At 39.0% G+C, this 24702-nt stretch overlaps 1 pseudogene; it reads left to right on the top strand.

Annotated features, from left to right (window-relative positions):
* The first annotated feature begins 21365 nt into the window (after positions 1-21365).
* LOC149173124 (F-box/kelch-repeat protein At3g27150-like) lies at positions 21366-22656 on the top strand (annotated as a pseudogene).
* The last annotated feature ends 2046 nt before the right edge of the window (positions 22657-24702 follow it).

The following is a 24702-nucleotide window of genomic DNA, read 5'->3' as shown; positions in this document are numbered from 1 at the left end:
GCCATGTGTTTATGCAGAAAAGGGGGCTCGCAGCAATCCGTTTCCTCCTTCCCCTTCATTTTCCTTATACTCTCTTGACACCCGATGTCCCTGTTTTCCTCCAAAATCCTTTGTAAACTCATATTCCCCGCTTAAGCCGTTTGAAACCTAACAAAGTCCTTTTAGCCCATTTTCCTTAGTCCCGGGCGCTTAACCTATGAACCCACACCCATATAACCCTCTGCCTTAATCCCCACCATAGACCGCACTACCAGATCTAACGGTCTCTGTGCTTTTCCCGCTCGTTAACGTGTTAGCTCCTTCCACCGTCCGATCGTTCCTGCCGCACGATCTGTTGGGTCCCTATAATACTAGTGATTACCCCATTACTATTGTAGTTATACCCCTTATTAATATTGTTGTGCCCCTATTGCCCCCATATTGTTATTACTGTGCCCCATAGAATCCCTCTATTGTTATTTTTGTGGCTTTATATTATTATTGTTAGGTCGGCTGGGTTATATTGTGACTCCTTAGACTCCTATATATAGAAACGAGGTTTTGTCATTTGAATCATCCAAGAATTGTTCATTTATGTAATGTAAAGGAGGTTTCCCCCTCAAAGAGGCTGAATTCTAAGGTGTTGATCTATCTTTTCTATCTTTTCTTGAGCTGGTTTCATAACATTTGGTATCAGAGCTTTGGATTCTAGGGTTTCGCTGCTCCAAACAGGTCATCGTGGAATTTTCACTATAACTTTTTTTCTGCGATGTTTCAGAAGCTAAACGAAAAACCCATTTGAGAAGACATCACGCTGAATCTTGGGTCCAAATTTCAGAGCTGTTTGCGCTATATTTGTGGAGATATGATTTGAGGAAGTTGGTCTTTTTGCAGACTCCTAAATTACATTCCAAACAGGTGACCTGGGGAAAATCATCATAACGTTTTCCCTGAGAATTGGATTGAAATTTCGTAAGAAGGTGCAGAAAGAGGACGGACTGTAGTTTCTTGTATATATTTCTCAGAGCCAAAGAACGAAAAAGTGACTCGTGGCACGTCGTACAAGTTCGTTCTACTGAACTAGTCTATAATCAGGTCCCTGCGGGAGATTTCGCATAACTCTTCTTTGGAGAATCCAAATTAGATCAGACTAGTGGCATTGGAAAGAGGACATAGATGGCTACCACAGGCTACAATTTCAGAACTGGATGATCTAAAAATACAGAGATACATCAGAGGTAATATCGAGCTCCTACAAAGTGAAAAAAAGGTGTGTAGATTTTTTTAAACTTTTTGCTTAAGAGTGGTTTGAAAATTTATTTTGAAGGAATTAAAAGGGCTAGTAGAGCATTATTATTGGTAACTGATGCCCCAAGGAAAGAAAATGCAAACACCTTGTAAGGAACCTGAAAGCCCTAGCATGACTCATGAAGAAGAAGAAGAAATGCTATATGATATATCAAAATTACAAGAACAAGTGCAACAAGTGTCACTTGCACAAAAAGCAACAAAATCTAAGGTGGATGGTTTAAGGAAAGATGTAGAAGCTAAGATGGATGGTTTAAAGAAAGGTGTAGAAGCTAAGATGGATTGTTTAAAGAAAGGTGTAGAAGCTAAGATGGATTGTTTAAAGAAAGGTGTAGAAGCTAAGATGGATGGCATGGAAGCTAAGGTGAATGGCATGGACGCTAAAATTGATGGCATGGATGATAAGATGGAAGAATTGAAGATAAATATGAATAGGTTGCTACAAGAAATGGTCACTAATGGTGAAAGGGTACTAAAGGAAACTCATGATGAGAACGAAAGAAATGTTAATCATGATTCCATAGACTCTAATTTTGGATCTAAGGCTCACCATATTCCAAAAATCGATATGAGGAACTTTGATGGCAAGGATCCCGCCACATGGATATTACAGATGGAGCAATTCTTCGATCTCAATAATGTACAAAACACACAAAAGGTACGTATGGAAAATTTATATTTGGAACCAAATCAGTTTGTATGGTATCAATGGCTTTTCTCTCGTAAACAATTTATCACTTGGGAAATTTTTACGGAAGAATTGATAGCAGATTATGAGGATACAAAAAGCAACACTTTTTTTAGCCAATTGATAAGTCTCAAACAAAAGGGTTCAACAATGGAGCACATTGAGGACTTCCAAAAATTGAACATAAGGGTAAAAGATATCCCAGAGGAGCATATGATTGATATGTTCATAGGGTCTTTAAAGGATAATATCCAACATGATGTTCGCCTTTGGGAACCTGATTCATTAGAGAAGGCATTCAGGTTAGCAAGAAAAATGGAAAGCAAAATTATGGCAACCAGAAAGCATACCACTCAGAACTATAAAGACGGAAGTGTTGTTGCCCCTAGTCTTCCACAACCTATAAGGTTGACACCACAACAATTGGAAGAAAAAAGAGCAAAAGGGCTTTGTTACAGTTGTGATAGGAAATACACTAAAGGTCATAAGTGTGCTGAGAAGAAATTATTCTACATAGATTGTGAAGAGGAAGAAGAAAAGGAGCAAGAAAGGTCAAAAGAAGAGGATATACTCCAGGAACAAAGCCTAGATGAAGAACAAATAAATCTAACCATATCTTGTAATGCATTGGCGGGAATTACCACTCCTCAAAGCATCAAGATAGAAGGACAAATCAAGAAGAAAAAGGTAATAGTGTTGATTGATTCAAGAAGCACCCACAATTTTATTCATTGTAAGGTAGCAAAAGAATTGAATTGCTTCCTATATCCAGCACCAGAGTGTCAAGTGATGATTGCAAATGGAGGAACAATAAATTGCTCTATAAAGTGCCATAATATCAAGCTATCCATGGGAGAATATGTATTGACTAGCCCAATGCTTTCCATTCCAATGGGAGGTGTTGAAGTTGTACTAGGAGTCCAATGGCTACAATCCTTGGGTACAATAGCTTTTAATTTTCAAGAACTTTTCATTGAATTTTCTACGGAAGGAAAGGAAGTTGAATTAAGGGGTATTGCAGGGAAACTAGGAAAGATAATTAGCTCTAATGGTATGACAAAGATTCTAAAAAAGGAGCAAAGAGGTGTAATTGCACAATTATGTTCGCTAGATGTTTCCACATCGGAATCATCTATTTCTCCATATCTCCAAAAAGTCCTAGAAAATCATTCCAAGGTATTTGAGACTCCCAAAGGTCTCCCACCTATGTGTGATCATGATCATGCTATTCATATCCAAACATCCGGCCGTACAGATATCCCTATGTCCAAAAGAGTGAAATTGAACGTATGGTTGCAGAAATGCTAGAGGCTGGTATAATTCAACCGAGTCGAAGTTCTTTCTCTGCTCCAGTAGTATTGGTGCACAAGAAGGATGGATCATGGCGCATGTGTTCGGATTATAGGGAGCTCAACAAGCTCACTATTAAAGATAAGTTCCCCATTCCTGTCATTGATGAATTACTGGATGAATTGCATGGATCAATTTACTTCACCAAGTTGGATCTTCGTTTAGGATATCATCAAATCAGAATGAAGACTGAAGACATTCTGAAAACAACATTTAGAACTCATGAGGGTCATTATGAATTTTTGGTCATGCCTTTTGGCCTTACCAATGCACCTTCAACATTTCAAGGTTTGATGAATTCAATTTTCAAACCATTCCTTAGAAAATTTGTGTTAGTATTTTTGGATGATATACTAATCTACAACAAGTCTTGGAAGAATCATGTTGAACATGTTGACAGGGTGCTACAACTATTGGAGGAGAAACAATTATATGCAAAAGATCCAAATGCTTCTTTGGAGTCCAAGAGGTGGAATATCTGGGTCATATTGTATCTTATGAAGGAGTTAAGGTAGACCCTAGCAAAATTAAAGCCATTAAGGAATGGAAAATCCCCACATCCATAAAGCATCTACGAGGATTCCTCGGGTTGACAGGGTATTATCACAAGTTTGTTTAGAATTATGGTAGAATAGCAGCACCTCTAACAACATTATTGAAGAAAGATGCATTTTCATGGACTCCGGAAGCAACAAAGGCCTTTGAACATCTTAAAGAGACAATGTGCCAAGCACCGGTCTTAGCTACACCGAACTTCACAAAAACCTTTATTGTGGAATGTGATGCTTCAGAAAATGGAATTGGTGCTGTTATAATGCAAGATTAAAGACCCATTGCTTTTGAAAGTCGTCCAATAAAGGGAAAGTTTTTAAGCAAATCTATTTATGAGAAGGAAATGTTGGCAATACTCCATGCACTTAAGAAATGGCGACCCTACCTAATGGGAAGACACTTCAAGGTTGAAGAGCAACAAAAGTGGGTCACAAAGATGTTGGGTTATGACTTTGAAATCATCTACAAAAAAGGGAAGCAAAATGTGGTGGGAGATGCACTCTCAATAAAGGATGAGGATGTGGAAGCATTGTTGTGCACCATTTCTATTATCCAACCAGATTGGATAAATGAAGCAAGGGAGGAATGGAAGAATGACGAAGAAGTGTGGGCACTTATTCAAATGTTACAACAAGATTCCAATACGTTTGATACATTTAGCTGGCAAAATGATTCGTTATGGTACAAAGATTGCTTATACCGCTGTAAGAATTCCCAACTAAAGCAAAATATTCTTATGGAATTGCACACTTCTCCCTTAGGAGGGCACTCAGGATTTTTAAAAACTTACACGGGTTAAGAAGGAATTTTTTTGGGATGGCCTTAAATCAGATATTCAAAAGTTTGTGGCGGAATGTTTAGTTTTCCAACAAAATAAAGTTGAAACAATTAAGACACAGGGTCTATTACAACCTTTATCCATTCCAAGCCAACGATGGGAGGAGGTTTCAATGGATTTTATCACAGGTTTACCCAAGTCTGAGAGAAAGAGTGTCATCATGGTGGTAGTTGACAGACTTAACAAGTATGCACACTTTTGTGCATTATCACATCCATTTAAAGCCAGTACAGTTTCTACTGCATTTATGGAAACAATTCAAAAGCTACATGGAAACCCAGCAATTATTGTAAGTGACAGAGATCCCATTTTCACTGGAAATTTTTGGACAGAATTATTTTCTTGTCTTGGTACTCAGTTAGCTCATAGCTCATCTTATCATCCTCAATCTGATGGGCAAACTGAGATAGTAAACAAATGTTTGGAAGGATATCTTCGTTGCTTTGTATCTGATAAACAGACACAATGGGTCAAATGGTTGCCTCTGGCTGAATGGTGGTATAACACTTCCTTCCATACAACAACAAAAATGACCCCATTTATGGCACTTTATGGGTATCAACCACCATCCATCACATCATATTTAAGAGAAAATTCTAAGGTTCAGGCAGTGGAACATCACATCAAACATCAACAACAAGTCCTCCAACTCTTAAAGGATAACCTCATGTTGGCACATAATAGAATGAAACAACAGACAGATCAACATCACAGTGAAAGAAGTTTTGAGCAGGTGATTGGGTATTCCTACGGCTACAACCATATAAGCAAATGTCCCTCAAGCAAGCTAAGAAGGATAATAAATTATCACCAAAGTATTATGGTCCATACAAGGTGTTGCAAAAGATTGGTACTATGGCATACAAATTGGAGCTTCCTGCAGCTTCTCGATTGCACCCAATTTTCCATGTTTCATGTTTAAATAAGGTTATAGGCGACAAGCTCTGAGTTCAAACAATATTGCCAGAACTTGACGAGGAAGGAAAAATTATATTGGAACCGAAAGAAGTCACAGAAACAAGAACTTGACAGCTATGAAATCGATCAATTTCGGAGTATCTTATCAAGTGGAAGAACTTATCCGCTGAAGATTCCACATGGGAGGATGAGAATTTTATGCAGCAGTATCCAGAACTACTCAAGTGTTGAGGACAACACTTTTTTGAAGGAGAGGGGCATGTTGGGTCCCTACAATACTAGTGATTACCCCATTACCATTGTAGTTATACCCCTTATTAATATTGTTGTGCCCCTATTTCCCCCATATTGTTATTACTGTGCCCATAGAATCCCTCTATTGTTATTTTTGTGACTTTATATTATTATTGTTAGGTCGGCTGGGTTATATTGTGAATCCTTAGACTCCTATATATAGAAAGGAGGTTTTTTCATTTGAATCATCCAAGAATTGTTCATTTATGTAATGTAAAGGAGGTTGCCCCCTCGAAGAGGCTGAATTCTAAGGCATTGATCTATCTTTTCTATCTTTTCTTGAGCTGGTTTCATAACACGATCCGACAGTGTTCGCACCCTTGATCCCATAAACTGCTCGCGATTTAACCCATGAGGAAAGCGATTTCCCCGCTGTCACATTTGACGCGCGTAGCGTGTTCAATCGTATTGCGACTCCTCTGTACGAATAACACTGTCCCCCATAAGCGGTGCAGGGAATACTGCTTACCGCCCTCTTGTACGTTCCCGGCTCATTAACAATCGCACATGTCTACCGCCCGATGGTCATCGGATCTGCCCGACTAAGATCCGACGGCCCACGTTTCTTCATCCACATTTTCTCCCGATACTCCCCCTGTAAGCTAATCTTAGCCGTTCATCCACGCCATCTGACGACTGATGTTTGTCCCGGTCTTGCCCATGCCTCTGCCATGAAGACTACGCCACCTTTGGCTGAGCCGTGCTTCCAAAGGACAATGGTGGCTATCTATTAGTACCCTATGCAGTTATTCTTCAACAACTGCATTCAAGAGAATTATGGCCGAAGAGCAAGAAGGACATGCCTCGATCAGTTAATCGTACTTATCAGTAATGGAGCATGTTTCATAGTATACTCCACCTGTGCAGGAAGGACGGCCGAGCAACAGAGAACCTCAAATTGATTTATTGAAGCAAGAAAAATGTAGTAGAGGCCCATTTTAGACAGTTAATGTGGTTGGTGGTCCATTATGACCCCTCCACGCATAGGATAGTAGATATTTTTGTAATCAACCTCTATATATACCCAAAAACAATATGTAATGAAAGTTGATGGTTGTAGCTTTGATGTAAGGTTCAACTTTTGCAGACTGTAAATACTGTGATACCTGCAGCATCTGGTCTTCATTTTTAGCTAATACAAGCTTCTTTTGTTGTTAATTGCTCACTTTCCACTTCTTCTTTGTTCTAGGTCATGCCTGTTATACATTTTCATGTGCTCTTGATGTTTAGCATCAGAGGGGCTGTCATCCCACCTCTGTGTTAGAATCTAGTATGTATCATTGAATGTGCTATGCAGGTTTCTATTTACTTAGTGCCAGAGAGTTGTCATCCTGTCTGTGCATTAGGAAATAGATTTGCAGACCTTTTTACTGGTTGCAGCCAGCCATCACGTGGTCTTGTGCATCTGTTGGTGTGGTCAATATTCTCCATGTTCACTTAATCCTTAAACTGTGAGTGATTGGTGGTCTAAAGCCTTGTAGTCTGGGGGTGTTCACCCATGTCTGGGGTCAAGCATAGTAAAAGTGGTTATCTGGCTTGAATATGCATCATTCCTTCCATTCATCCACCTATTTCTAACATTTTTGTTAAGTCTGTAATGTTCCTGAGCATCTCTGAAATACAACCCAGGAGAGTTTCTTGGGGTGATAACATTAATTGGCGCCGTTGCCGGGGAGAGGAGATTGAAGCTCAGCTTCCTTGGGAGAACGACAAAGTTCCAAGCTATAATGATAGACAATGTTTGGACACATATTCTGGTTGTAATCATCTACCTGGCAACTCCATTGGAGGAAGGCCAACCTTTGGCAACTCCACATTGCAGTTCTGGCTCAGCTTATGAGACATACTCGAAGAAATCCTCAGAAGTCACCAGCTGAATCAGTGCCTGACCCTGAGAAGATTGATAAACTAAAGAAAACATCACAGAAAGGAGCAACAGGATCAGGTAAGCCCAAGAAATCTTATTTGTCTCTGCATGAGGAGTTTTTAGTTGAGAATACACATTTTGAAGACTTAGAGCCTAGTGTTGCTAGTGAACAAACACATGCAGAGATTCATAAAGCTCCTTATCCATCTAGTTCCCCTTTGAATCTCAGTCCAAAGAAAGCTTCCCATGCAGTCCATAACATCCCTTTGTCTATGTCATCCATTTCATTGTTTCATACTGCTCAATCTGCTAGTGTCCTTCCACATACCCTAGTCATGGAAGGCCAGCAAGCACCTACGAAGATAGAAAGAATTGTTGCTGCTAGGTATGGGCCTTTAGTTTTGCATGTTCCTTTGAACGCTATGCCTGCAAGAGAATATCAGAAATATATGCCCAAGTTCACTGGTACAGAGGGAGTAATAGCAAAAGAACACCTTGAGGCTTTTTATAGTTATCCTGATAACTTAGACATAAGTGAAAGTGATGTGTGGATGAGAGTTTTTTTCCAGAGCCTTGATGGAGAGGCCAGAAAGTGGTTTGGAGAATTACCCCAGAGATCCATAATAGATATTGAAGCCTTAGATGATGCATTTTTGCAGCACTGGGTAGATAAAAAGGACTTGTTGTATTACCATACTGAGTTTGGTAACCTGAAGAGGGAAAATGGGGAATCATTGCCCGATTTTAATAAAAGATTCAATCGTATGTATAGTAAGATACTCGTTGAGGTAAAGCCTACCCCAACCTCTTCCAAACTCACTTATGCCAATGCTTTTGACTCAGATTTCTGCCTGCTATTGAGAGAAAGAAGATGTGCCACTCTAGCTGACATACAGGATGCAACACTAGAGGTTGAATCTAATATTATGGCTGCAGAAAAGCTAAAAAGTCATGCTGATAGAGGGAGGTAGAGAGGTGAGGCTTCTTCTTCCTCTGCCTCATCTTCAGAGCCCAAATTAGATGAAATGACTAAGATGATAGAGTCATTGGCTGCTGAAATATCTAATCTGAAGGTTGAGAAGAATTCAGGGAAGGCAAGGCAGCAGAACACATTTTCTCCAAGAAATCCAAATCCATTCAGATGAGAAAATGAACCGTTACAAATAATTCAGAGGGGTAAACAAACAAATGAAGAACAAAAAGTTAAAGCTCCTTTCCAGAATGTAGTCATGGAGAAGGAACAGTCTGAAGAAGAGGATGAAATTCATTGTATGGAAGATAAAGGAAATGCTGCTTTTTTGACATTGCTTGCATATGAAGAATCATTGCTGCAGGAACAAGATAGTCAAGAATGGGACAGAGAGGTTGTTCTACAGACTGGTGACCAGGAAAGATATAATCTAAGGTCAAATGAAAAAAATGTCAAGGAGAATCCTACCCAACGAGTTGTTGTCCAAACAAAGTCACAAAATAATAGGCAGAGAAGACCAGCAACTGACCCAGTCATCCTCAAAGCACTAGTTCAAGAGGTAAGAGGTTCTAATGAGTTACCTTCCTCTTTCAGCTTTGAGGCAGAAGTCTAGAAATTAAAAATACATGTACCTCTGGTAGAGTTGGTGAAGAGTGAAATATTTAGAAAGCCTATCCTTGAAGCTCTTGAGTTGGAAACCACACAAACCTCCATTGACTCTATCAATTTGCAAGATGATAAGCCTGTTGTTGTGCTTAGCCCTATGATTGAACCTGCTGATAATAATTCTCCATCATTTTATGTCTCCTTGACCATTCATGACAAAATCCTCCATAATTGCCTGCTAGACATAGGGGCTAGCCACAATCTGATGCCTAAAGTTGTCATGGAAGAGTTAGGCCTTGACATCACCAGACCATATCATGACTTATTCTATTTTGATTCAAGGAAGGTGAAATGTTTAGGGTTGATTAAAGACCTGGCCGTTACCCTAACTCAGCTGCCCATGAAGAGTATGATGATGGATATTGTGGTAGCAGATGTCGCTCCCAAGTTTGGCATGTTATTGTCTAGAAGATGGATTAAGAGATTAGGTGGGACATTACAGAATTATCTATCTTATGCTACTGTCCCAGTTTTTGGAGGAGAAAGCAGGAGATTGTACAGAGAAGTACAGCTGGAATACATCATCAGTGATGAGAAGAATCCTACTAATCATCCCATATATGCGGTGGACACTGATTTTGGAGCATGTATTCTCCAAATAGAAGAATCCCAGAAGGCCTCATTGCAGATTAGGAAGCCAATAGTTCAGGCCGATAAAGAGCAAGGAAGTCAGGTTTGGGAGGTGTTCTTTGATGGAGCATGTTCTAGGGAGTCTGCAAGAGCAGGGGTGGTGCTGATATCTCCATAACATAAAAGCACAAAGCTGTATTTTAAGCTGGCTTTTCAAGTCACAAATAATATAGCAGAATATGAGGCTCTACTGTTGGGCCTTAATGCAACAAAAGACAAAGGAATTAGGAACATAAAGGTGTTTGGAGATGCTGATTTGATCATTCAGCAAGTAAATAAAACATTTCAGGCAAAACACCCAAGGCTGAAAGTATACATAAATGAGGTATGGAGACTCAAAGATTCCTTTGATTATTTCTGTATTTCATATATCCCTAGAGCCAAAAATCAGCCTGCTAATTCCCTTGCTATGTCTGCTAGTCTGTTTATCCTTCCCATGTCTCCCAGGCTAGTTTATGAAGTGCAAATGAAATACAGACCATCCTTGCGTGATAATGTCCAGCATTGGAAAGTTTTTGATGATGATGATGAAATAAATAGGTTTCTACAAGTCACTGATGAGTTTTCCGAAATGCAAATTGACCAAGAAAATGAATCTTTAGAAGAAAACCCCCAATCCTAGCTAAGAAACAAAATTGACAAATATAGCATTGTCCAACTTCCCAGCAATCATATTCCTAAGGTTTTAATTCCTCTAGAAAGACTGTTTGACCAAAACGATGTGCCTTACAAGGCTGCCCAGAAAGAAGACCAATCTGCAGTTTGTAAGCATGATATAGGGAGTCCAAGTCAGCCTAGATACATAAATTTGTCCACTCATCTGCCTGTTGACCAGAGTGTTGAATACTGCAATTTAATGAAGCAATTTGCTGATGTGTTTTCTTGGGAATATGTGACCTGAAAACCTATGATAAAAATATTATTCAGCATAAAATCCCTCTGGATAAAGATACCATACCTTTCAAACAAAAGCTGAGACCAATAAATCCTATGCTTCTTCCTCTGATTGAAAAAGAAATTAAAAAGTTGTTGGCTGTCGAAATCATATTCCCTCTTAGATATTACAAGTGGGTAGCCAACCTAGTGGTAGTAAGGAAGAAAAGTGGAGAAATCAGACTGTGTGTTGATTTCAGAAACTTGAACAAATGCTCCAAAAAAGACAACTACCCTCTACCCAAGATGGAGCATTTGATGCAGAAGGTATCATGAGCCAAAGTGATGTCTTTCTTGGATGGATTTTCAGGGTTTAATCAGATTGTTATGCATCCAAATTACCAAGAGAACACTGCATTCACCACTCCTTGGGGCACTTTTATGTATGCTAAGATGCCTTTTGGGTTGATGAATGGTGGAGCCACCTTTCAGAGAGCTATGGAAATAGCTTTTGTGGGAGAGAAGGATAAATTTTTCCTTATCTACCTTGATGACATAACAGTATACTCCAACAGCCATCAAGACCATTTGCAACCTTTGAAGAAGGTATTCCTGAAGTGCAGGAGGTTTGGGATTTCAGTCAATCCTAAAAAATCACAATTTGCTTTAGAAGAAGGCAAGCTATTAGGACATAGAAAGAGTAAAATCAATACAGACTTTGTCTGTCCCGAGATCAAAGAAGGATATCCAGTCCTTTCTGGGAAAGATTAATTTTGTGAGGAGGTTTATACCAAAATTTGCAGAATTGGTGAAGCATGTTACCTCCATGTTGAAGAAAGGGTCAGAAGTCAGATGGACTGATGCAGCAAGAAAATCATTGGAGTCCATCGAGAAGGCTATTATGGATGCTTCCACTTTAATAAGCCTGCATTACAGCAACGAGTTCCATGTATTCTCATTTTCCTCTGAAGACACCATTGCAGCAGTTTTATTGCAAGCAGATGAAGAAGGTTCAGAGCATCCGGTGGCATTTTTCAGCAAAAACTTAAGTGATGCTGAACTGAGGTATGACATTATTGAAAAACATGCATATGATCTTATCAAATCATTGAAAGCTTTCAGATTTTACATTCTGCATTCCAAGATAATTGCATGTGTACCCTCTGCTGCAATAAAAGATGTCTTGACACAACCTGATGCTGATGGAAGAAGGGCTAAATGGATTGCAAAGATGATTAAATTTAATATAGAGCTGAAGCCCACCAAACTTGTCAGAGGTCAGGGCCTTGCCAGGTTGTTAGCTGAAGAAAATTGCAGATCATTGGATATTGATTTCCTGTGCACAATTGCAGAAAATGGTCAAACAAAAGATGAGGAAGCAGCTAAACTAGAGAGAAAGCAGTGAGTGGCAGAAAATCTAGCTTTTTGTGAATAATATTCTGCAATAATTAATTTCTTACTGAAGCTAGAAATCCCTTCAGGACTTACTCAGAGTCAAGCCAGAACTATCAAGCTAAGAACAGCCAAATATTGCATTAATGAAAATTTTCTCTACTGGAGGGATCCATCAGGAGTGCTTTTGAGATGTCTGGACAAAGAACAGTCAATAGAAGTCATGCAACGGTTTCATTCCAGCATGTGTGGAGGGAATCACTATTGGAAAACGACTGCCCATAAGATCCTCAGAGCTGGATATTATTGGCCCTCTTTATTTTCTGATGTATTTTTATTTGTTAAATCTTGTGACAGGTGCCAAAGATTTGAAGGATAACAGCAGTTGAAGTCCCTGCCTTTAAAACCAATACATGCAAAAGGACCTTTATAGTAGTGGGGCTTGGATTTCATTGGAGAGATCAATCCACATTCCAGTGGCCAACATAGATGGATATTAGTAGCTACTGATTATTTCACTAAGTGGATTGGAGCAATCCCTACCAGGAAGGCTGATCATAATGTGGTCATCAAGTTTTTAACAGAAAATATCTTTACCAGGTTTGGTTGTCCACACAAATTAGTCACAGATAATGCAACAACCTTCAGAGCAAAGGAATTGGTGGAAATGTGTGATTCAATGGGTATTAAACTGGTTCATTCCACCTCATATTATCCCCAAGGCAATTGTCTAGCAGAATCCTCTAATAAAATCTTGATAAGGATAATTAAGAAGTTGTTAGAAGACAATAAAAAGAGTTGGGATTTTGTAAGGACCCAATTCCTACTATTACAACCTTTGTCTATTATTAACTGACAGATCTATTTCCTCTAGATTTAAAAGTTATAAAAGGAGCTTGCTGACCTTCTTACATAGCTTTAAACATTTAACATCTTATCATTTTATCATAAGCAACATAAATTAAGGAGAACATTTCATTGATATCAACTTAACAAGAGTAGTCCATGGAGAATACCTATTCCGGTGGTTGATGATGATACCTTTGTCTTGTTGCTCCTGCTGAACGCTCCTCTTGATGGACCCAACCGGATTTACCTCCCAGCCAACTAGGAAATAATCCCTAGCCCAGGAAACCTCCACAGGTTCCCTAGCCCTCCGAGCCCAAGTCCAACCAGATGTAGTGTGTGTGTCCAAATGAAAGATCCAAACCAAGATAACAATACTTCCCTCCTCTCAACAACCCAAGAAACCTCCATAGGTTCCTAAGGTCTCCAAAAACACAACAAGTCCAAACAATCACAACCAACCCCCACAATCATAAGCAAGACCCCCAACTCCCCTTTTTCTTCCTTCCCCCTTCTATTTTATAACCTCCTTCCCTTCTCCATCTCAACCACCTCTCATTAATGTCATTAACTCCTTATCCCTCCTTACAATTGACTTCTCTTCTCCCAAGTAAGCTAAGAGTACATTTGGAAATGTGACATGAATATAAAATTGAGAATTTAATGGGAAAGGATCATGTCTTCTCCCAAGTAAATCTGAAAAGTACATTTGGGAATGTGAGTTGAATATATATATATATATATATATATATATTGATAATTAAATGGAGAGGACTATGTCTTCTCCCAAGTAAACGTGAGGGTACATTGGGGAATGTGAGATGTAATTACATGGTGAGGACCATGTCTTCTCCTTAGTAAATGTGAGGGTACATTGGGGAATGTAAAATGAATATATATATTGATAATAATATGGAGAGGACTATGTCTTCTCCCAAGTAAATGTGAGGGTACATTGGGGAATGTGAGATGTAATTACATGGAGAGGACCATGTCTTCTCCTTAGTAAATGTGAGGGTACATTGGGTAATGTGAAATGAATATATATATTGATAATGAGTTGGAGAGGACTATGTCTTCTCCCAAGTAAATGTGAGGGTACATTGGGGAATGTGAGATGAATACATATATTTTTGAAATAATGGAAGGAGACCATATCCTACCTAATATTCAATTTGAGAAGGTAAGTGGGGAATTTGAATAATGGAAATCATGAATTTTATATTAGAACAATATTTATCAATATTTTCAGATAATGTAAACATTAAAAAAACTTGTAGGATAAGATTTAAGTGGGGCATTACATACACCCCTCCTTCAGAAAACTTCGTCCCGAAGTTAGAATGAAAAGATGCAAGGAGTTTGAAAGCATAGCAACTGGAGAGAGTTATAGCAATAAAATCGGATAAGTCCGACAATGGGATTTCTTCCCATCAAGAGTCTCCAACTGATCTATATCCTCCTATCCACCCTGGCCTACTTCCATTCCCACCCTATCCGTCCTCTGCTGCTTTATCAGTGGCAATGGCCATACTAACCACTGATAAAACCGACATGGTGGGAGTGTCGAATACATCAACCTAACTTCCCTAGCAGGAAACTGGCAATCGTCATCACACGTCTAGGGGAGCGTGTCCACCACTGCCCTCCCACGATTCGAGGTTTCGAAGGATACACGGTGGGAAATGCCTCCACCCCTCCTACAGAACTAGGTTCAATACCCTAATACAGACCACACTACAGAGCTAGTTGGACTTGTCATCAAATAATCCAGTCAGGTCTTCTTGCCACCTGTCATTTGCATTTTTCTTGTGTCATAAGAGTGCATATCAAGTAGATACCAAATGAAGTAAAATAATGTACATTATACCTTCCTCATGAGATGTCTCATCCTTCCCTCTTGGCTATCACATAGTTTTTTTTCCCCTGTGGGTTAGTTCTCATTCATGCATTTATATAACAACAAGACATATAATCATCACATTACTAAGTCTAGTATCCCTGTGTCAATCTAGGAATCCTTGCTAAGTCATTCATTTAAGTAAATCATATACACTTGAGCTATATATGAACCAAAATAATTCTGATAAGTTACACACTAGATAGTCCATCACTAAGTGAGTCATACATGTAGTCCATACATCAACCATTTCTATCATTAATATCAAATCTATCAACTGATTCATATAAGTGGTTTTATGTGTCAACCAAATGCATCAATATTACATAATGTTCATAAATAAATAACATGGAAATAGGATCTTAACATAGGTAGCTATCTAAGTCAAAATAGGCATCACATATGCTCAAAAAGTGAGGGGTAGTCACGACGCATGGTCTCTGTGTCCTCCCAGGTAGCAGATCCTGGGCTATACTTGTCCCACTGGACCTTAACTTGGTCCACCGTGCGACGTCTGAGCTGTCGAATCCTACGGTCCAATATGCGTAATGGTTCTACCATTACGGTTCCCATGTCCAAGACCTGCAAGTCCTGCCAATCCAGTTTGTGAGATTCATTAGAAACATGATGTCATAAAACAGATACATGAAAAACATCATGAGTTTTATGCAAATGGGGCGGCAGTACAAGACGATAGGCAACTGGTCCAATCTTCTCTTTGATCCTAAAAGGTCCTACAAACCGAGGTGACAATTTCGTGCCCTTCCCAAACCGGATGGTGCTTTTGTTGGGCCGGATACGAATAAAAACTTGGTCCCCTACTTCATAACTGTGATCAATCCTATGTGAATCAGCATAACTCTTTTGTCTATCCTGTGCTTCCTTTAACCTTTGTCGAACCTGCTTTACCTGTTCCTCCATTTCTTGAACTAATTCCAGGCCAACTATCACTCGGTCCTCCAACTTTTCCCAACTCAACGACGTCCTACAAGGTCTTCCATATAGAGCTTGATAAGGAGGCATCCCGATTGAACTGTGATAACTGTTATTATAGGAAAACTCTACCAATGGTAAGTACCTTTCCCACTGAGTCTGATTATCCATGATGTACATCCTAAGCATGTCCTCCAGAACCTGATTTACTCTTTCAGTCTGCCCATCTGTTTCTGGATGATATGTAGTGCTTAGGTTTAACTGAGTTCCCAGTGCTGACTGCAAACTTGTCCAAAACCTAGATGTAAATCGGGAGTCTCTATCAGAAATGATCTTTGTGGGCAATCCGTGTAGTCGGATAACTTCATTGACAAACACTCGCGCCACATTCGTAACATCGTAAGTGTCCCTTACTGTAACGAAATGGGCACTTTTGGTCAATTTATCAACTATAACCAATATAGCATTGTGCCTCTGGGAAGTGAGTGGCAAACCCACCACAAAATCCATGGAAATTACTTCCCATTTAGATGTAGGGATGTCATGAGGTTGTAGGAGTCCTGCTGGATGACGATGATCAGCCTTCACTCGCTGACAATCAAGACATTTGGCAACAAACTGGACTATGTCATGCTTCATGCCTGCCCAAAAGAAGAGTTTCCTTGCGTCTGCGTACATATTCTTTACCCCAGGATGTGCAAAATAGAGTGCTCTATGAGACTCTCCGAGGATGGTTTCTCTTATACCCCCTTCCTTAGGTACGTACATTCTCCCTTGAAATCTCAATAGCCCATCTGGTTCAAGGAAATATCCTTCAAACTTTGGTTCTATTTGCTTCCCATTTTGGATAGCTAAGATGACTTTTAAATACCAACTATCTTCAAAGGGTTTCTCCAATATTTGCTCCCTTAGATTTACCTTTAAGGCTACTAGGGAGAATGTTCGTGGCCTCCTGCTTAGTGCATCCGCCACTACATTCTCCTTTCCCTTGATGTATGAGATTTCAAAATCATATTCACTCATGAATTCGCTCCATCGCCTTTGTCTGGCGTTCAAATCCCTTTGAGTGAAGAGATGCTTTAGGCTTTGATGATCTGTTCTTAACTCAAATCTTCTCCCAATGAGGTAGTGTCTCCATAGCTTCAAGGCTAACATCACTGTTGCCAATTCTAAGTCGTGGGTAGCATATAACTCTTCATGCTTCTTCAATTTTCTAGAAGCGTAAGCTATTACCTTGCCTTCTTGCATCAATACTGCACCCAATCCCTGTGCTGAAGCATCGGTGCAGACAGTGAAGTCTTTTCTCATGTCTGGTACTTGAAGGATCGGTGCACTAGTTAGTAACCTCTTCAGCTCTGTGAATGCAGTGCCACATTCATATGTCCATTCATACCTAACCCCCTTTCGCTGTAATGTGGTGATGGGTTTTGCAATCCTTGAAAACCCTTCCACAAACCTGCGATAATACCCCGCTAGCCCCATAAAACTACATACCTCATGGGAATTTTTTGGTACTAGCCAATCCATTATGGCCTTCACCTTTTCTGGGTCCACTGAAATCCCTTCTCCTGAAATGATGTGCCCAAGGTAATGAACTTTCTTCTGAAAGAAGGAACATTTTGACAATTTCCCATACAATTGATTTTCCCTTAAACAAGTCAATACTACCCTTAGGTGCTTTTCATGCTCCTTTTCATTCTTGGAATATATAAGAATGTCATAAAGGAAGACTTGCACGAATTAGTCCAAATACTTTCTGAACACACCATTCATGAGGCTCATGAATACTGCTGGTGCATTGGTTAAACCGAATGGAACAACTACGAACTCATAGTGCCCAAACTGAGTTCGAAATGCAGTTTTTGAGATGTCTTCCTACTTTATCCTCAATTGGTGGTACCCAGATTGTAGATCGATTTTTTAGAAGACCGCTGCCCCCTTCATTTGATCAAATAAGTCGTCTATTCGAGGTATTGGGTACCTATTCTTTATCGTGGCTCTATTTAAGTCTCTATAATCTATGCATAGCCGCAAGGAACCATCCTTCTTCTTGACAAAAATTACTGGTGCACCCCAAGGGGAAATACTAGGTCCGATCAGTCCTAAGTCTAAGAGCTCCTTTAACTGCATCTGTAACTCATAAAGCTCTGGAGTTGTCATCCTATAGGGTGTCTTAGATATTGGTTCCGCACCTGGTTTCAGATCAATGGTGAAATCAATCTCTCTTATAGGAGGTAATCCAGGCAATTCCTCTGGAAAAACATCCTTGAATTTTGCCAAAACTGGATGTTGATCCAGGGAAGGTCCCTTCCGGTCACTTACAGTCTTGACCAAATACAATTTGCAACCTTGTCTGAGACAATGTTTTACCTTCATCATGGATATGAATCGTAGGGACACTCCCCTCTTGATTCCACAAATCTCAATTGGCCTACCTTCATCATCTAAACAGATCACCTTCTTCTTGAAACAATCTACTAAAGCTCGATGAGCTTCTAGCCATTCCATTCCAACAATTACATCATACGTTCCCAATTCTGTAATGTATGCCTCCAACTTATTCATACACACCCCAAGGTTTACCTGACATTGGTCAACACTAGGCCCTACTGCTTGTTTTATTCCAGAAGCCATCTCAACTTGTTTAAAGTCATCGTGCTCATAGGTTACCAACCCACATTTTTCTAATGCAACTGGTGAAATGAAACTATCTGTAGAACCAGAGTCAAACAAAATTTTAACTTTTACTTTGTTTATCATACCTGAGGTTTCCACCACGGCAAACTGGTGTTCAACTTGCTGATTGTCAACTGTTGCATAGATTCAGTGGTGGCTACCTGCTTTCCCCATTGGTTCTTTTCCCTCTCTTCTATTGTTACCGGTTTGAAACTCAGGGCAGTCTCGCTAGTAATGAGGTCCTCCACATCCCCAACAAGTGATGCGTGGTGGACCTTGAACCGAGTGTTGTGGAGTTATTTGTAAAGAGTTTCTCCCCCTGGAACCCCTGCCCCCACTTGCTGTTCCTCGCCTATGACTTTGATTTGTATGCGCCCTTGAAGCTATGGGTGAAGCTGCACTAGAAACCATTGAAATCACTACTGTCAGTGTTCTAGGTATAACCCTGTTTCCATATGGTGGGGGCCTCCCACTTCCTCCCCTTGGGAACGTACGAGGGGCCTTCCCCATAAACCCCGTTTGACGTGGAAAGATGGCTCTACCTTCACCCTTTAAGTCTCGACATAACGAGCCTGTTCTACAACTTCTGCAACTGAGGATGGTTTCCAGATCCGCACCATTGCCCTAATCTTAGGTCTCAATCCATACATAAAACGATCTGCCTGGTGCTGGTCAGTATCCATGTATGAGACATACTTGACCATTCCATAAATCGAATTTCATATTCTTCTACAATACGACCTCCCTGTGTCAGGGCATGGAAGGCTCCTACCTGTTGTTCTTCATAATACGCTGGCGGGTACTTCTTCCTGAACCTCTCCTCAAATAATTCCCAAGTAACTGTGTCTGGAGTGAGATGTAGTTGATGTTCCAAGTTACCCCACCAATTCAGGGCACTATCTCTGAGTTGGAATATTGCTATTTTGGCTTTGGAATTGGAATTGTAATCCCTTAGTGCAAAACACCTTCCCATCCCCTCTAACGAGGCTTCTACACGCTCACTGGCATGACCTCCTGCAAACTCTGGGAGCTTAATCTTCTAGATCTCCCTAGTAATGTCCTCAACTAGAGGTCTTCTATCATAGTCTCTAGATCCCTCGGGGTTCCCTAACCCTGATGAAGGGTGTTCCCCTTCCATTTCATTTGTTTGGCGCCCTCTTAAGGTCTCATTAATTGCTTCCAGGGAACGCAGGATGAGAGTCAATTCTGGTGAAGGTAATGGGTTATTTGAAGGAGGTCCTTGTGAAGACTCCCCAGGCCCTTGGTTCCTTCGCGTCCTCACCATTTTGATTTGTTCAAAATCTGTTCAATATCTAAGACTTATTAATCCATCCTAGGACTTGTCTCTCTTAGCTGACTCACATACTGGCTTTCAAAATACTCATATAAAATGAAATTTTGAACCATTCTTGTGTACTCACCAATAAACCATTAATCCTATTTACATATAAGCAAAAACTCTCAACACATATTTCTTTCTTAGACATAGATGTATCAAAACCATTCGAGGCACAATGAACATAATATTCACCTTTGAAGCTAAGTAGGGAAACCAACTCCAATAGTTGTTGAGTTTTTAATTGGACAATCCTTCTATTATAGTTCTTTGGCTCTTTGAGCATACACTCCCCCCCTTTATTTATATATATATCCAACTTGTATAAATTATTCTTACTCTTTTTTTTTCTTTTTCTTTTTTTATACATAGTACCTTTCTTTAATAAATAACTTACATTTTACATCAAAACAATCAATACTATATAAATTGATGTATTTATTATTTTATTTCAATTTATACAACACTAATTTCAAATTATATAGTATTAGCGTTCCATTTGTGTATTCCCAAAAGATAGATATAAGCAATTATATATATATATATATATATATATATATATATATGTATATATATATATATATGTATATATATATATATATATATATATATATATATATATATATATATATATATATATATATATATATATATATATATATATCATTAATATTTTCCATTTAAATGTATGATACTATATCTAAATTGTTTGAGATGAATAAATAAAATATATTTCTTCACTAAATATCCATAATATCCTTTAACTATATACTATTGCATCTAACTAATAAATCACTTAAATCTCAATCCAATTAATTGTTTATTTTAAATTTATTTATTTTTAAATTAAATAATACTATATATATTATAATAATAATAATAATAATAATAAATTTGAAATATCTCTATCTTTGTTACCTTTTCTAACAATTACCAGCGATCATGAATTATATCAATTAGTGATTATGTAGCAGATACTAGGAGATGTTATGCAATGATATATTTCACATACATATAGGGTTTTGCAACAATTTGAATTCAAATGGAATGGAAAATGCTTTTGAATTACATTATATAGGGTTTTCACTCTTTTTTTTTTTTTCATACTTGAAACCGTAAGCAATTCATATTATTTTTTGAATTCATTGGTCAAGGAGCGATAGTCGAAATGTAAGGGAAAGAGGAGCTCACTCCCTTCCAATTTGATAAGAATTCCAGTGGTTAAATGGTCATTTAAAATGAGGGACTAGATAACTGAAAGAGGAAATTTTGATAACCACGGGAAGAACGAGGATAGTGTAAAAATAACACATAGAGAAGCTAGGTAACCAGTGAAAAGACACATTAACATGTGCAATTACTGGGTGCTTACTTATAATACACAACCCTTGTCGGTAAACGATTTTCCAATTGAGTGGAATGCCTTCAGTAACTATGGAGGTTTTACAACTAGTAACATCATAAAATGAGGGTTAATACCAAAATCTCAACTAATAAACTAAAAAATTTGCTTACTTGCAAACCCTAGTTTAGATACCAGCATGGCAGTTGATCTGGTTACAGGGATCCAGGAGTCTGTGGAAAATTGTGGCCCTCAAAACGATGGTAAAGTTGGTGGCTTGAATGATCGATCTCAGGCTGGGGCACAAACGATCAATCTCAGGATGCAGATTACTCATATTTGCCTGGGCTCAATGACGAACTTGCTCTTCTTTGTCTTGCTCATACATCGAGTGCAGAGTACAGGAAACCTTTCTCTATTAAAACAAGATACTTTGCCTTCACTAAGAGTGGAGAGTTATACAAGATCAGGAGAAAAGAGAAAATAGCTGAGCAGTGGGTTTACATGCTTGCAAGTGGCCAGTATGAGTGCCGTGCATTTGATCCCGTTTCAGGAAAATGGAGAAGACTCCCAAATCTTCCATCTGATACATGTTTTGCTGCAAGTGACAAGGGATCTCTTTGTGTTGGTACTCACCTCCTTGTCTTAGGACGAGAGATTGAAGGGCTTGTGATCTGGAGGTATGATCTTGTAGCCAATGAACAGTATAAAGGACCATCTATGCTCACTCCCAGATGTCTCTAAACATTTGCGAGCTGTGGCGACTTGACCTTTGTGGCTAGAGGAATCAGTGCAAAAGGAGATCTTTTAAAATATGCAAAGGTATGATCCTACTAATCAAAGATGGGAATGGATGCCTGATATGAATAAGAAGAGAAAACTCTACTCTAGATGCTACATGGACGGTAAGTTCTATGTTATTGGAGGGACATGATATCATGGGGATCTCACCTGTGGTGAAGTCTATGATTCTGATAAGAGAACCTGGAAATTATATATAAAAAAAAAAAACATGAAACCGTCTGGGCCTAGAGATGCAGTCACTCAGGCTCCACCTCTTATAGCTGTTGCAAAACAATGAGCTCTAAGCTCTGGAGGCCTCAATGAATCAGCTACAAGCTTACATAAAAAAAACTAACAGATGGAAGGAGCTTGGTGAAGTGCTTGTCAAAGTAGATTTTAACAGTGGGTGGGGTGTGGCCTTCAAATCATTAGGTAATAAACTACTCCTAATAGGAGGTGAGACAGGTCAAAGTGCTTATGGTCATGGAGGTGCAGATCATATTTCTCATTACTGAGAATAGGGTGCCTAATAAATTAATAATGATCCTCCTTTCTTATTTATTTACAGTTCAATGCCAAGAAGTTGCTTCAACAAACCATTTCAGAGGATACTCCTAATAACAGTGGAATTCTTCCCATGAAGGAAGTTGTTTCATCAGTGCTTGCGATGTATGGCGGTGAAAAGACAAGTTATGGGAAGGCCGAAAGACATTCTTTTTGTGAAAAAAAAAAAAAACAAGATTATTCCGGAGATCACCAAGATAGAGAAAGACACTTCTATGAAGGAGTCTGGGAGTCAAACGGTGGTTTCTTCAAATGTGATGACTGAATGCTGTTCTGATGCCTTTCTCAAACTATTTCATCAGAAATTTTGCGGTACTTTGTAACTTGATCCACGAAACTTTGCTGGGCCAAGGATGCATGAGGTGTTTGATTTTTATCTTCTTGATTTGAGGATGAATGCTGGAACTTATGGCAACTCACCAGATTTTGCTTCAGATATGCTATAGTTATGGGGAAAGGTACAAAACATAGGTCAGGGGATGGTTCTTCTGGCAGGATCTATGTAATTTAGTGTGTCTCTATGTTCCCTTTTTATGTGGGTAAAAGCATGACACAAAATAAAGGACATCTCCCCATGTTGTTAAGCACCTTTCACGGTCTCTTGTGCCATAATGAAATTGCTATGTAGTGATTTTTATATTGCTTTTACTAGATAAATACATTAAAGACAAATGAATAAGCTATGTGCAAACCTTTTGGCTTTTAATAAATCCATGTTAAGATACGTTAAGATGGACCTATGTTAATATTAATGTATTTGTAGTCAGCCTATTTTATAAGTTAGCTATGAAACTAATGGGTATCTCCCCCACTAACTTTGTAGAGCACCTTTCTTCTTTTGGGGCATACACTGAGTTTGCGATGTATAGATCCTCTGTATCGCTTTTACTGGAAAACTCAATTATGGACATCTATAATAAATTATTTTGTCATTATGGGCAGATGAGCAAGCCATGAAGTGAATTATTTGTTTCAGAATCCAATCATAAAATAGTGCTCCTCCTCCTCAAATCATTTTGAGATTTTCAACATCAACATTTATATGCCAGTAAAAGCAACAAAAAATAAGACACTTGGAAGGCAGAGTTAGAGATATTGAGGGAATGACTGTAACTGTCCATCGGCTTAAGACAGGGGCCAGAGTTAAGGAAATAGCAGTAAGTTCAGCTTCTGAGAACTCAATTGAATTACATATTTATAAAAAGAAAAAGAAAAAGATTCGTACAGTAAGCCACAGAATGCACAGATTTACGATTACTGCTCTTGAAATAAATTAAGCAAACAATCGAAACTGAAATCTTGAAGGAAAAGGGAGTAAACGAATCTAAACCTTGACAATCTCACCTCCTAAAACCGAAACCAGCTGTGAAGCGCGCGAGTTTCAAACTTTGGAATGATCGGCTTGAAATGTTACGCAAGCCGAATCTCCGCTGCGGCCGTGGGCAAAAGAATGGATCCACCTCCAGTAATCTGGGGTTCGAGACTGAGTGAGAGCTTGAAGGAAGGGCAAGCATCTAGAGGTAAACGATAAGGTATTAATGGAACTTTCTGAGGTCGTGGACTCATCAAATCGACTGCCTTGACGCGAATTGAAATGCCAATTCTGCGATGTATGTAGAAAGAAACCCGCCAGAGGCGCGGTAGCAGAAAGCCCAAAAATCTAAAAGGAGAGGACAAGGAATGACCTTGGCCCTGTAAGGTCTAAGGCGCAACTCTTTTGATTAAGCCTCTTGTTAAATAGTTTTTGATCTTCAATATAACGAAAGCAAGAGATGAATATTTATACCTGATTTTGATAAAGATGTCTCAAGCTGCACAAGACAGGGATAGAAAATGATGGGACAAATTGTTGGTTTGGCTGATATGGAAAGATGGTAATGCCATTGGAATTTTAGTTGGATATTTAGGGAAGTTTGGATATCTTATGACCGCTGAGATACTTACAGTGAAGAGTTACTAAATTATGTTTATTGTTTTCAATGTGAGTGAAATGAAGG

The sequence above is a fragment of the Pinus tabuliformis genome, chromosome 4_2, assembly GCF_031772625.1.
Source record: "Pinus tabuliformis cultivar Carrire ecotype Pingquan chromosome 4_2, CPIR1, whole genome shotgun sequence".
NCBI classification, from domain to species: domain Eukaryota; kingdom Viridiplantae; phylum Streptophyta; class Pinopsida; order Pinales; family Pinaceae; genus Pinus; species Pinus tabuliformis.
The sequence above is the reverse complement of the archived record's forward strand: the minus strand, read 5'-3'. Positions and strand labels throughout refer to the sequence as shown.